Source organism: Triticum aestivum, chromosome 3B (assembly GCF_018294505.1).
Source record: "Triticum aestivum cultivar Chinese Spring chromosome 3B, IWGSC CS RefSeq v2.1, whole genome shotgun sequence".
Taxonomy (NCBI): domain Eukaryota; kingdom Viridiplantae; phylum Streptophyta; class Magnoliopsida; order Poales; family Poaceae; genus Triticum; species Triticum aestivum.
Window position 1 is genome coordinate 255,899,645 of NC_057801.1, and position 17,102 is coordinate 255,916,746.

Genomic DNA, 17,102 nt, shown 5'->3' on the forward strand with positions numbered 1-17,102 from the left:
ATTGAGCACCATCTTGCTGTCTGTTCTCATGCGCGACCCGTCAAGCAGAAGGTCAGGAAGCAAGCTCTGGAACGGCAAGAGTTCATCACAAAGGAAATCAGGAAGTTGGAAGCTGCAGGTTTGGTGAGAGGGGTACTCCATCCGACGTGGTTGGCCAATCCGGTGGTGGTGCGCAAGGCAAATGGGAAGTGGAGACTGTGTATTGATTACACAGACATCAATAAGGTTTGTCCAAAGGACCCTTTCCCGTTACCGCGCATCGATCAGATTGTTAACTCCACGGCCGGGTGTGACTTGTTATCATTCATCAATGCTTACTCGGGATACCACCAGATCTTCATGATGAGAGAAGATGAAGAGAAGACAACATTCATCACCCCATGTGGTACGTATTGTTTTTTACGAATGCCTTTCGGGTTGAAGAGTGCTGGCTCGATGTTTGCGAGAGCAGTCGAAATTGGTTTTGAGCCTCAGCTGCATAGTGCTCAAAACCAAGGACGGGGCAATGCTCGTACAAGATTTAGAAGAGACGTTTGCAAATTTGTGCAAGATCAACCTCAAGCCGAACCCTAAGAAGTGTGTCTTCGGCGTTCCGTCCGGCAAACTTCTCAGGTTCTTTGTGTCACAGCGGGGGATTGAGGCGAATCCAGACAAGATCAAGGCCATTGAGCAGATCGAGGCACCTAAGCAGATCAAGGATGTACGTCGGCTCCCTGGCTGCGTTGCCGCCATGAGCAGATTCATCTCCAAGTCTGCTGAACATGCCCTTCCCTTTTTCAAAATCTTGAAAAAGGCGGGCCCAATGGAATGGACCCCGGAGGCCGAGGCAGCCCTGCAGGATTTGAAGAAGTACCTCTCCTCTACGCCAATACTGGTTGCGCCTAAACCACAAGAACTGTTGCTGCTATATCTAGAGGCAACGAACCAAGTGGTCAGCGTCGCGCTAGTGCCACAGAGGGAGGCCGGCGAAGAGGCAGTAGCAATGGCAGGGCTGGCGGATGGCAAACTAGAGCTCCCCCCGGTAGGGCCTGGTGCTGGTAAGGCAAGGCCCTCAGCAGAGTTTGGCGCTGGTGAAGCAGAAGTGACGCAACCAAATGAAATAGTGCAGAAGAAGAAGATGATGCAGCACCCGGTTTACTTTGTCAGCTCCCTCTTGCAGGGGACTAGGTCAAGGTACTCCAGTGTGCAGAAATTGCTCTGGGCCTCCTTATGGCTTCGAGGAAGCTGCGCCATTACTTCCAAGCACACGAAATCACCGTCGTCACCCGCTTCCCGTTGCAAAGGATATTGCATAACCCAGACGCAGTTTGGAGGATTGTGGAATGGGCCTTGGAACTGTCGAGCTTTGGTTTGAAGTTTGAAAGTACTTCGACAATCCAGAGTAGAGTCTTGGAAGAGTTCATTGCAGAATGGACCTCAACGCCCAACGAAGAGATCCAGGAGACCACTCTTCCCGGCAAGGAAACAAGTCGCGACTGGATTATGTACTTTGACGGGGCTTCCTCGCTGCAAGGCGCCAATGCTGGTGTGCTGCTCGTCGCACCCACCGGAGAGCACCTCAAGTATGTAGTCCAGATGCACTTTCCCAGGGAGATGTCAACAAATAACACTGCCGAATACGAGGGTTTGCTTGCCGGTCTCAGGATCGCAGCAGATCTTGGAATCAAGAAGATCGTTGTCAGGGGTGATTCACAGCTTGTTGTCAAGCACATTAACAAAGATTATCAAAGCCCATTGATGGAGGCCTACATAGATGAAGTGAGGAAACTAGAAGAGCGTTTTGATGGTATACAAGCAGAGCATGTTCCCCGAGTGGAGAACGACATCGCCGACTACCTGTCGAAACGCGCTGCCCTCAAACTACCTGTGGAACCAGGTACTTTTGTGCTTCGATTAACTCAACCATCCGTTGAACCATCGACAGGGCAGAACAAGCAAAGGAAATAAGGCCCCGGCAAGTACTTTCCCGCCGAGCTCCCAGGAGCCACTGGCAAAGATGTTACCGTGGACACTGAACCTGCCATGGGGCAATAGACTCCGGCAGGGCGTCAAGCCCTGGCCGTGGAGACAGCCGCTCCCATGGCAGAGGAAATGCCTTTGGTCCTTGTTGTCGATCCCCAGACTTCAGCATGGGCACAACATACCGCCCGATTCCTCCAAACAGGGGGAACTCCCTAGGAGCAGGAAGAAGCGGAGAGAGTAGCCAGTTAGTCTGCCATGTATCAGTTCGTCGATGACGTTCTGTACAGAAAAAGACCAAACGGTGTGAAATTGAAGTGTATTCGCCGGGAGGAAGGACTGGGCTGTTGGCAGAGATAAACAAAGCATATGTGGCTCCCACATAGGGTCGAGGGCCCTTGCCGGCAAGGCATTCTGGCAAGGTTTCTTCTGGCCCACAACCCTCCAGGATGCAACGACACTACTAACCAAGTGTGAAGTGTGCCAGTTCCATTCAAAGAAGCTTCATCAACCAGCTCAAGCTCTCCAAACAATCCCTCTTTCCTGGCCATTCTCGGTCTGGGGGCTCGACATACTGGGCCCCTTTCCCCGTGCCATCGGGGGCTTTGAGTACTTGTATGTCACAATTGATAAGTTCACAAAGTGGCCGGAGGTGGAGGCAGTGAGAAAGGTGACAACACAGTCGGCCGTCAAATTCTTCAAGGGACTAGTCTGCCGTTTTGGTGTGCCAAATAGAGTCATCACCGACTTGGCACGCAGTTCACGAGCCGCACCTTCATGCAGTACATCCAGGACCTCGGCAGCAAGGTCTGTTTTGCTTTTGTTGCACACCCACGAAGACATGGCCAGGCTGAGAGGGAAAATGCTGAAGTGTTGCGAGGCCTCCAGACAAGAACTTTTGACAGGCTACACAAGTGCAGACGACGCTGGATTGATGAATTGCCAGCGGTTCTTTGGTCAATCAGAACGACACCAAATCGAGCCACTGGCCAGACACCTTTCTCCCTCGTTTACGGGGCAGAAGTAGTTCTCCCCATTGAACTCACGTACGGGTCACCTCGAGTGCTTGCTTATGATGAGCTTGAGCAAGAGCGGTTGCGGCAAGATGACGCAATGCTCCTTGAGGGAGATCATCTTCGGGCGGCTGTGCGAGCAGCATGCTACCAGCAAGCCTTGCGCCGCTATCATAGCCGCAAGGTTCATGCCCAAAACTTTGAGGAAGGCGACCTTGTTCTTCGGCACGTTCAGTCGGCCAAGAATTCCAACAAGTTGACGCCAAAGTGGGAAGGCCCTTATCGGGTAATACGAGTCACCAGGCCCAGCGCAGTCCGCCTAGAGGCCGAAGATGGTATTCCAGTGAGCAACTCCTGGAACATCGAACATCTTCGCAAGTTTTACCCATAAGGCGCGATTGCTGGGCTCCCCGGCAAACCACCTTTTGTGCAAGCCTTGCCGGCAAGGCATGTAACCCTTTGTATGAAGCCAGTCGCAGACCCTGAGCATAAATAATTGAAGCGCTGGCGCCCTAAGTTTTAGCATGCATGCTAGGTTTAGTCTCTCTCTATGTTAGGGTTGATAGTGCTTGGCGGCGACTAACCCTTAGCATAGAGGTCGAGTATGCATCTCTCTATTCCTTCCCATCCTTTTTGGTTTGCAGGGTGCATGGACATTTCTGCTGAGCTATTTTGGAAGAAAAGAGAATAGGCCGACGCCCAGACCCCGACAATCCAAGGTTTCCGGGGTCTGCAAGTCTGAGAATCCAATCACGGCAAGCCAAGGTTGCCGGGGGCTGCGACATCTGAGAAGTCTTTCTCCCCCACTCTGTGCCTCCGTATGAAACTTGAACGTACGAGACTTCGCTCACTCTCATACCACCTTGCTCCCTCTGTCCCGTTTCCAAAAACCTTACTTTGGACCGGAACTTGGTTGTAGAGCGGGGTGAAGGAGGCGAGCGAAGGGCCTAATCCTACTCGGTCCCTACCTCCGCAAAGGGAGTGAGTGTAGCCAAGCTATAGAGTAGGAAGATGGCAAAGCATATTGCCGGGGTACAATGTTTATCTTAAGATAACAAGGACTCGCTCCTTGGTGTGGCCCTCGCCCATGCGCAAACAAAACCCGGCAATCACCCTTCTTTTCATTCATACATTGTTAACAAGTACAATTCATATGGAATGAGTACCCGATCGAGGGGATTACAAGGTCTAAATTCTACTAAGGCCCATAGGCTTACAAACTAAAAAAAGATAAGTGCCCCGTGAGCCCCGTTCTTGCGCTTTTTGTCCCAAGTGCGGCAGGGGAAGGCAAAAAAGGGGCGATGGGGAACGCGCCGATGGAGAGCTTGATGAGGAAGGCCCTCGGCAGGGCACGTGGCCGAGGGAGGGGCGACGCGGACAGTCAGAGTCGGAGTCGGTGTCCCCCCGCTCGACACCCTCGTCGTCGATGTCGCTGTCCTCCTCGTCACTCCCGATTGAGGAAGAGTCTTCGTCATCGGAGGAGCTCTCCACGCAACACTTTAGGCGAGTTCTGAAGTCTCCAAAGACCTTGACAGAGAGCAGGACGATCTCCATTAATTTGAAATAGAGAACGAGCCCCGCCGTCAGGCTGTGGATACGAGCAAAGGTCTTCCATCCGCGACGAAGATACATGACGTGAGGGGCGGGGAAATTGACATCAACCTGCGTGCCGCCATTCCCGCTTCCCTCATATGCAATCTCAGAGTCTGTGGCGGGTCGAGCTCCATCTCCCGAGCGAATGGAGTAGGGAGACGAAGACGACTGCGGGCTGGCCGGTGCAGCCTGATGAAGAACTCGTGGGGCAGGTCCCCGACGTAGCCCTCCATTGGGGGAGGGACCGCCGGCGGAGGCGAGGCCGGTGCGCCGCCCCGTCCTCCTCTTCCCTGAGCGCCATGGCGACCTCGGCCTCGCCCCCTCCACCTTCCCCTCGTGGCCGGCTCCATTTCCACGAGCTCTTGGGAAGGAGGGGCGCGCTATCGAACGGAGACCTCGTCGCCACCATTGAAGCACCGACGCGCCCTCTCGCCATAGTAGAAGAAAGAAAGAAGCCAAGGTGGAAGGAGGCAGATGGTGAAAGATTGAGGGGTTCCATCCCCCTCCCCTTCTTATAAAGGGGCAGGGTCGGGGCTCGGCCGCCCCACTGAACCAATCTGGCCATCAGGAGCATAGGGAATCGAGACCGACCCACTGCTCCAATCAGTAGCGCCCCAGTTTACCGCCTTGTCATACAAGGCCCGCACCCACCGTCTACCATCTTCAAGGCATGGGGGACACGTGGCAAGCAAACAGAAATTGAGGGGACGAGTGATGCGACCGTTTTCCACACCCTGATCGTCGGGCACGGGTGCCTCGAAGGCCACGACCCGAGTCCACTCAGTAAATGAGCCGCGCCCCTGCGTTTTCCTCTTTTTATGGGGAAGGCGCGAGCCGCCTCTTTACCATGATGTGACGCATGAGGGCAGGAACCGCCCCATGCGTGACCCCCACATCACGCACAACCCTCCATGTCGTGCGTTCAACGCGGGTCGTGGGGAAGCACAGTGGGTGAAGGAGTAACTGCGGTAAAACTCCGCCCCGCCTGCCCGCGCACCGTTCTGGCCCTGGCCCAACAATGCGTTGTGCTTATGTGTGGCCCAAGCCCGGGGGCTCCTGTCGGTGTACAAAAGTTGGGGCCCTTTTTGTACCCTTCTACTTATGCACGGGCAGTCGGAGCCACGCCCGCGGCCACACTAAGTAGGGCAGAGGAAGGCTCGAGGCGGGCAAAGCAACGCCAAGACCAGAAACATGAAGAGCAAGAGGGCGAGGTGGACTCCCCCGACAAGCCCTTGCTGGGGAGGCCTCCGCAGCCCCTGCAGAGCCTTGCCGGGGCAACTTGCCAAACACCAGCAGGGTGTGCCACCCTTGAGCCCAAGGGTTCTAATACCGTCAACTACAATGGAACCAAGGCTCGGGAGGCACCTCCATGGTGGCATGCAGATCTTTGTCAAGATTATGAACACACGAGATCAGATGAGGACCAGAAGACAACGATCCTCGTCAAGATCCCTGCCGAGGAAATCCACGAGACCTCTTGCCGGGGACAAGCGCGACGCCACGGCAAGACCATTTGCCGGGGCCCCGACAAGACCCTTGCCGAGGATACCCGCGAGGCCACAGCCAGGCCCGAGTCTGCCAAGACTCCACCGCAGTTCCTATACAGCTACCAGCCCAACCAGCTGGGCAGGCGCCTGCATGGCGACGTGTGGCTTCCAGGCCAACTCAGCAAACACCTACGTGGTGGCATGTAGATCTTCGTGAAGACCCTACCACCACGCCATCTCAGCAGCCAACCAGCCTACGTGGCACTGCATGCCTCGTCGGCCTGGATGCATGTCGAAGGGAGACGGAGCGACGACGGATGGGACGGGCCTTGTTGCCATCCCCAATAAAGCAACGGGACACCTAAGATGCACATTGAATGTGCCTTGTCCCATAATGATAGGCGATAAGCTTGTACACCGTATACCTTTCCACCTCTTGTGTCCCACTATGGCGACCCCTTTTGACTATAAAAGGAGGACCGAGGCATACTGGAGAAAGATTCAGATCTTTTGGACTACGCACGCATCATAGCTAGTTCGAGAGCTCAAGAACACTCAAATATACACCAAAGCAGGACTAGGGTTTTACGCATCTTCGTGGCCTGAACCTGGGTAAACGACCTTTGTGCTGGCTCCTAGACCCGCTCTTTGCACAACCCCGTGCCCGCCAACCGTGGAGGGATCCTAGTTATCCCATAGGTGTCATTTCCACTAACAGATAGGTTGCCATTCACACGATATTAACAACTTTGTCGTTTGCGTTATTGAATGCATTACACATGGTGCATAGAAGAAATTGTGTGGCAAAGGTTGTCCATCATACACAGTTTTTATGTGGTAAACGTTTGCGCAAGGTGGCCTAACACAAACAGTTTTCAAGAGAATGTCATGTGTGATTGTTCATTGATCCAACATGGTTTATTCCTAGAAACTATGTGCGTTGCCTGAGATCATCGCCCACGATCTTTTCTGAATAACCGTTTGAAATAGAAAAACCCAATTAGCAGGCTAATTGGCCCTACTAATTGGCCATTAGCAGGCTAATTGCCCTATTATTAACAATCCATTTTTTAATCTAATTGACATTCATATTACGCACATAATATATTTCATTTCCATATTATGGAAGCATGATTTCATAATTGAAATACATCAGAGAACAACATGATATAGCTTCAGCACTCAGCTACCCCATTACACAACTGCACCAGCACCAAGTTTCACATGCAACATCTAGAACCTTTCAAAATTAGCACCATAGACGGTACATAGAAAGATGCATCTCATCTGGAAAACTGCTGAAGCGGAAGGCAATATTGAGCCTTCGTTCATGTTCAAGGTCTTTGCAACTTTAGGCCAGTGCCTGTGGATGATTGACCGTCCATCCTTCGTCCTCTTCAGGAACACTTCAATATTGAACCGTGGGTGTTGTATGAAAACCTTCCTCGCCTCCTCACCATAGAGGTGGTTTGAGAGGTGAACTGCTGCTATACTAGTCCTCCCTCCATATTATCAGTGAACTGCTTTGGAAAGGCCTAAAAACAAGGATGTGCATAAATATCTTCTGTATATTGGAAATGGGGCAAAGGATTGAAAAAAGGCAAGGTATAATAGTTAGTACCATCTTGTAGTTAGCTGATGTCTTCTTCATTGTGCAGACAAAGATCTTGTTGTTTCTTGTCGCTAATTTCTTTATCCTAACAATCTTTCTGAGTTTCTTGACTTGATTGATAGTCATGGACAACTCATTTCCCCATATGCAAAAAGGGTCGAACAGTGGGTCAAAACCTTTGACAGCATGACCTACATGTGCAAGACCAAATTGTTAAAAACCTAAATATTAGAATGGTTCCTGCAGTTGCACAATAATGTGCTATTAGACAACGGACCATGCACATGCTAACCTCGATTGTAAACCTCAGTGCTTCCCATTGTTTCCCTGCAACACATATAAGGTAGTTAGTCATCAGGTTAAATAAGGGTACGCATGCTATCAGTAAAATATGTTGATGAAAAATAAGCACATTGCAGATTCATTGGATTACTTCAAGCCACATAGAAAACCCATTTATCAAAACCAAGCATGATTAAGAACTAGGAAATATAGCACTTGTATATGTTTCTCATGTATTAAGTGCAGCCAAATTCGATTTATTCCTCACATGCACAATAATAAAAAATTCTACCCACGACAATTGGACATCATATTGGAGAATTGAACCAAGCAGTTAACTAAACACCATAACAAATGAACCAAACATTAACTGAGCACCACATTGCACAATATAACATACTCCTAATACAAGATCAGATAGTTAACCAAACCAAGCATGCTTAACAACTTGGAAATATAGCAATTGTATTTGTTTCTCATGTACTTAGTACAGCCAAATTCAATTTATTCCTCACATGGTATACAATAACAGAATGCACCCACAACAATTGAACATTGCATTGCAGAATTGAACCAAACAGTTAACTAAACACCACAACAAATGAACCAAACGTTAACTGAGCACCACATTACACAATATAACATACTCCTAATAGAGGATCAGATAGTTAATCAAACCAAGCATGCTTAACAACTTGGAAATATAGCAATTGTATTTGTTTCTCATGTATTTAGTACAACCAAATTTGATTTACTTCTCACATGGTATACAATAACAGAATGCACCCACAACTATTGGACATCACATTGCAGAATTGAACCAAACTGTTAACTAAACACCACAGCAAATGAACCAACCGTTAACTGAGCACCACATTGCATAATGTATAACCAAACCAAGCATGCTTGACAACTTGGAAATGTAGCAATTGTATTCGTTTCTCATGTATTTTGTAAAGATAAATTCGATTTATTTCTCACATGGAAGACAATACAAAATTGCAGCCTGAAGAATTGAACATCACATTTGCATAATTGAACCAAACAGTTAACTGAAGACGACAACTAATTAACCAAACAGTTAATAAGTGAGTACCACACTGCACGACATATAGAACATATACACTAGGGCAACAGATTTCATGGTAAAAGTAGATAGCACAATTCACTAGAATTTGTTAAGGAAAGGTAGTAGCTAGCAAATTGAACATGGGTCCTTATAGTGAGCTAATAAGACAAGCTACTCCTCATTGTTAGAGATATTGATGACGATTGGCTCCTTGGACATGGAAGAGGGCGAGGCCTCCGCATCGTGGGTGCCCTCGTCATAGTGGTGAGTTGCCTGAGCGGCTTTGGGCACCAACCTGCTGGCTCTCGAGTTGAGGTAAGCATGTGCATGCTGAGAAAACACCTCATAGTCTTCGTCAAAGGCACCGAGGGTGGCCTTGATAAAACACCACGAACTATCATTTAAAGCAGCCAACCGCGTCGCGGCGTTAGTGCGCGAGGTGTCAACGGTGGCCTCGACGGTGAGGTCTTCCTCCAAGATCTGGGGGTCGACACGAATGGCAGCCATCACAACCTCATTCGCGCGTGCGGCCGTGATTTGCTTCTCTGTCAAATGCTCCTTGAGATCTTGGCTATACTGCATGCACCATGGCTTAGGGCGGCACTTATTTGGTGGAGGGGTCAGTGATTTGGGTAGAAGGTGTCGCGCCGGCGGTCAGGGCTTGTGCGATGTGGAAGGAGGAGGAGGATGGGGGTCGGGTGTGGATTACCTGCCTGGATATACGAGGCCGAGCAGCGTGAAGAGGGTCGCCGGCGAGGAGGCGGTGATGCAAGCAAGGAGTGAAGGTTTCAAGTTGGACAGGAAGGCGGAAACAGGGGAAATGTGGCTTTTGGTAAGGGGGAGGGGAGGCGAGGTAGATTTCCGCGGAAGCCGAAAATTTGGAATCGCTTCAACGAAAAAACTGGCGCGCAAAGTGTCATTAGACACGGTCCCTTATTAAGAACTGTGTACGATATGTGAACATCACAAACAATTCAAATAGCTTAACCCGTGTGAGATGAGTTTGAATGTCAAAAATTTTGGTTCGCATTTCCCTGGTTACAGTGGTCATCCATGTCATTACACAATTTGGGTACACAAAGGAGCCTACAGCACACCTGGATACAATATCAACATAGAACAACAGGAGTGTTGTGTTAAATTTTGGAATTTTTCGGGAATAGTTTGGACATTTTTATACATTAGCTTGGTTTTCTAGGCTTTGAACTACATGCACATGCTCCAGTGCATATAAATTGGTTGAAAAGTCAAATTTGTGTCCTTGGTTGCATGCTTAGGTCCCATGCAAGAAATGGGAATGAGTGGCAAACACACTGCCACCGTCACTCGGCCGCAAACATTGAGATACCTGGTTTATAAATTCTAGTAAATCCAAAACTCGTCTGAAGTTCAAGAAACTTGGCATGCTATCATGGAGCAGCATCAACATGCCGTTGTAAATTTTTTGTCCCATTTGGGACAGGTTTGGGTATAAGCTTCTCACAAATCAGAGCTTCTCGCAACAAGCGTGATGGTTTTGGTAGGGAACGTGCCACCTTTGGGGACAAAACGATATCCATTGCCTCTTATTGCTTTCAAATTTTTTCTAGTGTCAACATAGAACAACAGGAGTGTTGGATTAAATTTTGGATTTTTTCGGGGTTTGTTCGGACATTTTTATACATCAACTGGGTTTTCTAGGCCTTTTATGTGCATAATTCAAATTTGAACTACATGCACATGCTCCACTGCATATAAATTGGTTGAAAAATCAAATTTGTGTCCTTGGTTGCATGCTTAGGTCCCATGCAAGAAATGGGAATGAATGTCAAACACCCTGCCACCGTCACTCGGCTGCAAACATTGAGATACCTGGTTTTTAAATTCTAGTAAATCCAAAACTCGTATGAAATTCAAGAAACTTGGCATGCTATCATGGAGCGGCATCAACATGCCATGATCAATTTTTTGTCCCATTTGGGGCAGGTTTGGGTATAAGCTTCTCAAAAACCAGAGCTTCTCACAACAATCGTGATGGTTTCCGAAGGGAACATGCCACCTTTGGGCACGAAAAGATATCTGTTGCCTCTTATTGCTTTTAAGAAATTTCTAGTATCAACATAGAACAACAGGAGTGTTGTGTTAAATTTTGGAATTTTTCGGGGTTCGTTTGGACATTTTTATACATTAACTGGGTTTTCTAGGCATTTTATGTGCATAATTCAAATTTGAACTCCATGCACATGCTCCAGTGCATATAAATTGGTTGGAAAAATCAAATGTGTGTCCTTGGGTGCATGCTTAGGTCCCATGCAAGATATGGGAATGAATGTCAAACACCCTACCACTGTCACTTGGCCGCAAACATTGAGATACCTAGTTTTTAAGTTCTAGTAAATCCAAAACTCGTCTGAAATTCATGTAACCTGGCATGCTATCATGGAGCGGCATCAACATGCCGTGGTAAATTTTTTGTCCCATTTGGGGCAGGTTTGGGTATAAGCTTCTCACAAACCAGAGGTTCTCATAACAACGTGATGGTTTAGGTAGGAAACGTGCCACCTTTGGGGACAAAACGGTATCCGTTGCCTCTTATTGCTTTCAAAAATCTTCTAGTGTCAACATAGAACAACAGGAGTGTTGTGTTAAATTTTGGAATTTTTTGGGGTTCGTTTGGACATTTTTATACATCAACTGGGTTTTCTAGGCATTTTATTTGCATAATTCAAATTTGAACTTCATGCACATGCTCCAGTGCATAAAAATTGGTTGGAAAATCAAATCTGTGTCCTTGGGTGCATGCTTAGGTCCCATGCAAGATATGGGAATGAATGTCAAACACCCTGCCACCATCACTCGGCCACAAACATTGAGATACCTGGTTTTTAAATTCTAGTAAATCCAAAACTTGTCTAAAATTCATGAAACTTGGCATGATATCATGGAGTGGCATCAACATGTCGTGGTAAAATTTTTGTCCCATTTGGGGTAGGTTTGGGTATAAGCTTCTCACAAACCAGAGCTTCTCACAACAAGCATGATGGTTTCGGTAGGGAACGTGCCACCTTTGGGGACGAAATGATATCTGTTGCCTCTTATTGCTTTCAAATTTTTCTTGTGTCAACATAGAACAACACGAGTGTTGTGTTAAATATTGGAATGTTTCGGGGTTCATTTGGACATTTTTATACATTAACTGGGTTTTCTAGGCATTTTATGTACATAATTCAAATTTGAACTACATGCACATGCTCCAGTGCATATAAATTGGTTGAAAAATCAAATATGTGTCCTTGGTTGCAAGCTTAGGTCCCATGCAAGAAATGGATATGAATGTCAAACACCCTGCCACCATCACTCGGCTGCAAACATTGAGATACCTGGTTTTTAAATTCTAGTAAATCCAAAACTCGTCTGAAATTCATGAAACTTGGCATGCTATCAAGGAGCGGCATCAACTTGCCGTGGTAAACTTTTTGTCCCATTTGGGGCAGGTTTGGGTAAAAGCTTCTCACAAACCAGAGCTTCTCACAACAAGCATGATGGTTTTGGTAGGGAACTTCCCACATTTGGGGACGAAACGATATCCGTTGCCTCTTATTGCTTACAAATTTTTTCTAGTGTCAACATAGAACAACAGGAGTGTTGTGTTAAATTTTGGAATTTTTTGAGGTTTGTTTGGACATTCTTATACTTTAACTAGGTTTTCTAGGCATTTTATGTGCATAACTCAAATTTGAACATCATGCACATGCTCTAGTGCATATAAATTGGTTGAAAAAAAATCAAATATGTGTCCGTGGGTGCATGCTTAGGTCCCATGCAAGAAATGAGAATGAATGTCAAACACCCTGCCACCGTCACTCAGCCGCAAACATTGAGATACCTGGTTTTAAATTCTAGTAAATCTAAAACTCGTCTGAAATTCATGAAACTTTGCATGCTATCATGGAGTGGCATCAACATGCCATGGTAATTTTTTTGTCCCATTTGGGGCAGGTTTGGGTATAAGCTTGTCACAAACTAGAGCTTCTCACAACAAGCATGATGGTTTCTGTAGGGAATGTGCCACCTTTGAGGACGAAATGATATCCGTTGCCTCTTATTGCTTTCAAAAAATTTCTAGTGTCAACGTAGAACAACAGGAGTGTTGTGTTAAATTTTTGGAATTTTTCGGGGTTCGTTTGGTCATTTTTATACATTAACTGGGTTTTCTTGTCATTTTATGTGCATATTTAAAATTTGAACAACATGCAAATGCTCCAGTGCATATAAATTGGTTGAAAAATCAAATATGTGTCCTTGGGTGCATGCTTAGGTCCCATGCAAGAAATGGGAATGAATTTCAAACACCAGGGCGCTGTTGATTGCCGACAAAATGTTGAGATACTTTGTTTTTAAATTTTAGTAAATCGAAAATTCGTCTGAAATTCATGAAACTTGGCATGCTATCATGGAATGGCACCCGACATGTTGTGGTATTTTTCATGTCCATTTTGAGAGAAGGCGGACTCGAATAATAGCCAACAAAGGCATTTTGAAACAAATAGCTGCCACTTTAACATCTTGATACGTCTCCAACGTATCTATAATTTTTTATTGTTCCATGTTGTTATATTATCAATCTTGGATGTTTTATAATCATTTTATATCATTTTTTGGTACTAACCTATTGACATAGTGCCAAGTGCCAATTGTTGTTTTCTGCATGTTTTTACATCGCAGGAAATCAATATCAGACGGAGTCCAAATGCAACGAAACTCCACGGAGAATTTTTTTGGACAAGAAGGAATGTAATGGGCCCTGGCTGCGCCTGGGGCATGCCCCGAGGGGGGGGCACAACCCACCAGGGTGCGCCAGGAGGCCCAGGCGCACCCTGGTCGATTGTGCCCACCTCGGGTGCCCCCAGACTGCCTCTTTGCTCTATAAATACCCCAATATTCCAGAAACCCTAGGGGAGTCAACGAAATATTCATCAAGCCACCACAGGGTCCAGAACCACCAGATCCAATCTAGACATAATCTCGGATGGGGTTCACCACCTCCATTGGTGCCTCTCCGATGATGCGTGAGTAGTTCTTTGTAGACCTCCAGCCCGTAGTTAGTAGCTAGATGGCTTCCTGTCTCTCGCTGAATTCTCTATACAATGGTTTCTTGGAGATCCATATGATGTAACTCTTTTGTTGTGTGTTTGTTGGGATCGATGAACTTTGAGTTTATGATCAGATCTATCTTTTTATATCCATGAAAGTTATTTGAGTTTCTTTGATCTCTTATATGCATGATTGCTTATAGCCTCGTATTTCTTCTACCATATTTGGGTTTTGTTTGGCCAACTTTATCTATTTATCTTGCATTGGGAAGAGGTGCTTTGTAGTGGGTTCGATCTTATAGTGCTTGATCCCAGTGACGGAAGGGGAACCGACATGTATGTATCGTTGCTTGATACGTCTCCAATGTATCTATAAATTTTTATTGTTCCATGCTATTATATTATCTGTTTTGGATCTTTAATGGGCTTTAATATGCTCTTTTATATTATTTGTGGGACTAACCTATTAACCGAAGGCCCAATGCAAATTGCTGTTTTTTTTGCCTATTTCAGTGTTTCGCAAAAAAGGAATATCAAATGGAGTCCAAACGGAATGAAACTTTCGCGATGTTCTTTTTTGGAACAATCACAATCCAGGAGACTTGGAGTGGATGTCAAGGAAGCAGCGAGGAAGCCATGAGGCAGGAGGGCGCTCCCAGGGGGTAGGCATGCCCCCACCCTCCTGGGCCCCTCGCCGCTCCACCTACCTACTTCTTTCGCCTATATATACTCTTATACCCTGAAAACATCCAAGGGAGCCACAAAACCACTTTTCCGCCGCCGCAACCTTCTGTACCCGTGAGATCCCATCTTGGGGCCTTTTCCGGCGCTCTGCCGGAGGGGGATTCGATCATAGAGGGCCTCTACATCAACACCATAGCCTCTCCGATGACGTGTGAGTAGTTTACCACAGATCTTCGGGTCCATAGTTATTAAGTAGATGGCTTCTTCTCTCTCTTTGGATCTCAATACAAAGTTCTCCTCGATCTTCTTGTAGATCTATTCGATGTAATTGTTTTTGCGGTGTGTTTGTCGAGATCCGATGAATTGTGGGTTTAAGATCAAGGTTATCTATGAACAATATTTGATTCTTCTCTGAATTCTTATTTGCATGATTTAATATCTTTGCAAGTCTCTTCGAATTATCAGTTTGGTTTGGCCTACTAGATTGATCTTTCTTGCAATGGGAGAAGTGCCTAGCGTTGGGTTCAATCTTGCGGTGCTCGATCCCAGTGACAGAAAGGGAAATGACACGTATTGTATTGTTTCCATCGAGGATAAAAAGATGGGGTTTATATCATATTGCTTGAGTTTATCCCTCTACATCATTTCATCTTGCCTAATGTGTTACTATGTTCTTATGAACTTAATACTCTAGATGCATGCTGGATAGCGGTCGATGTGTGGAGTAATAGTAGTAGATGCAGAATCGTTTCGTTCTACTTGACACGGACGTGATGCCTATGTTCATGATCAAGCCTAGATATTCTCATAACTATTCACTTTTCTATCAATTGCTCGGCAGTAATTTGTTCACCCACCGTAATTTTTGCTATCATGAGAGAAGTCAATAGTGAAACCTATGGCCCCCGGGTCTACTTTACATCATATAAGTTTCCAATCTATAATTCTAGTTTACTATTTATTTTGCAATCTTTACCTTCCAATCTATACAACAAAAATACCAAAAATATTTATCTTATTATCTTTATCAGATCTCACTTTTGCAAGTGACCGTGAAGGGATTTACAACCCCTTTATCGCGTTGGTTGCAAGGTTCTTGATTGTTTGTGCAGGTACTAGGCGATTTTCGTGTAGTCTCCTACTGGATTTATACCTTGGTTATCATAAACTGAGGGAAATACTTATGCTACTTTGTTGCATCACCCTTTCCTCTTCAAGTGAAAACCAACGCATGCTCAGGAGGTAGCAAGAAGGATTTCTGGTGCCGTTGCCGGGGAGGTTTACACCAAGTCAAGTCAAGATTTGATCTCCGTCAACTAGCAATTTCTGGCGCCATTGCCGGGGAGATCTACGCCAAGTCAAGACATACCAAGTACCCATCACAAACTCTTCTCCCTCGCATTACATTATTTGCCATTCGCCTCTCGTTTTCCTCTCCCCCACTTCTAAAACAAATTTCAAAAACCTTTGCCTTTTCTTCGCCTTCTTCCCGTATGTATCTTTGTTTGTGTTCGCATGTGCCTTCTATTTGCTTGCATCTTTGCTTGCAAAAATCTATTGATATGGATCCACTTAAAGTGTTCTACTTGGATCATCTTTGATCCTTATGCGCTCGTGGTGAAACCCCAACTAGCCTAGTTGATGGGAAATCTTTAGATGAGCATGCTCATTTTGTGCGTCACCGTTTGTCTAAAAAAAGGGAGACTCTTATGGGATCAAATAAACAGATTGATGTGTTATGCTTGGAATCTTTGTGAAATTTATGATTTTATTTGTTGCTCTAAGAACCCTAAAAAACACCTCCCCTACCTATGTGAGTTTAATGATAATGAAATCTTATCTTCTTATGCAAAGGGTGTTTATAGTTACTACGATATCAAACAAATTGAAGAATTTGTTGCTTTTAAGGGTGCTTATGAAGTTGCTTCTTTGATTGAAAAGTATGATATTACTCTCTACGAATCTGAAAATTTTGACATACTTAAATATTGCTATTAAAACTATGCTCATAATGTCTATGTCAAAGAATTTATTGAAAGAATGACCGTTACTTTGGAAGAAAATAATGATATGCATGAATTTATAGATAATTATGATTCTGATGATTTGATTGAAATATCCCTTGATAAACATGATGCTTGCTATTCTTGTGGCCATGACGCCAATATTTATGAAGCTGAATTTGCTATAGTTCCTTATGTTAAACATGAGATCGCTGCTATTGCACCCATACTTGATAGTTCCTTCGATGAAAAGCATGATTGCGATGATGTTATTATAAATTCTATTAATGTCAATTGTGTTAATGATATGCAGAACCCTAAGCTTGGG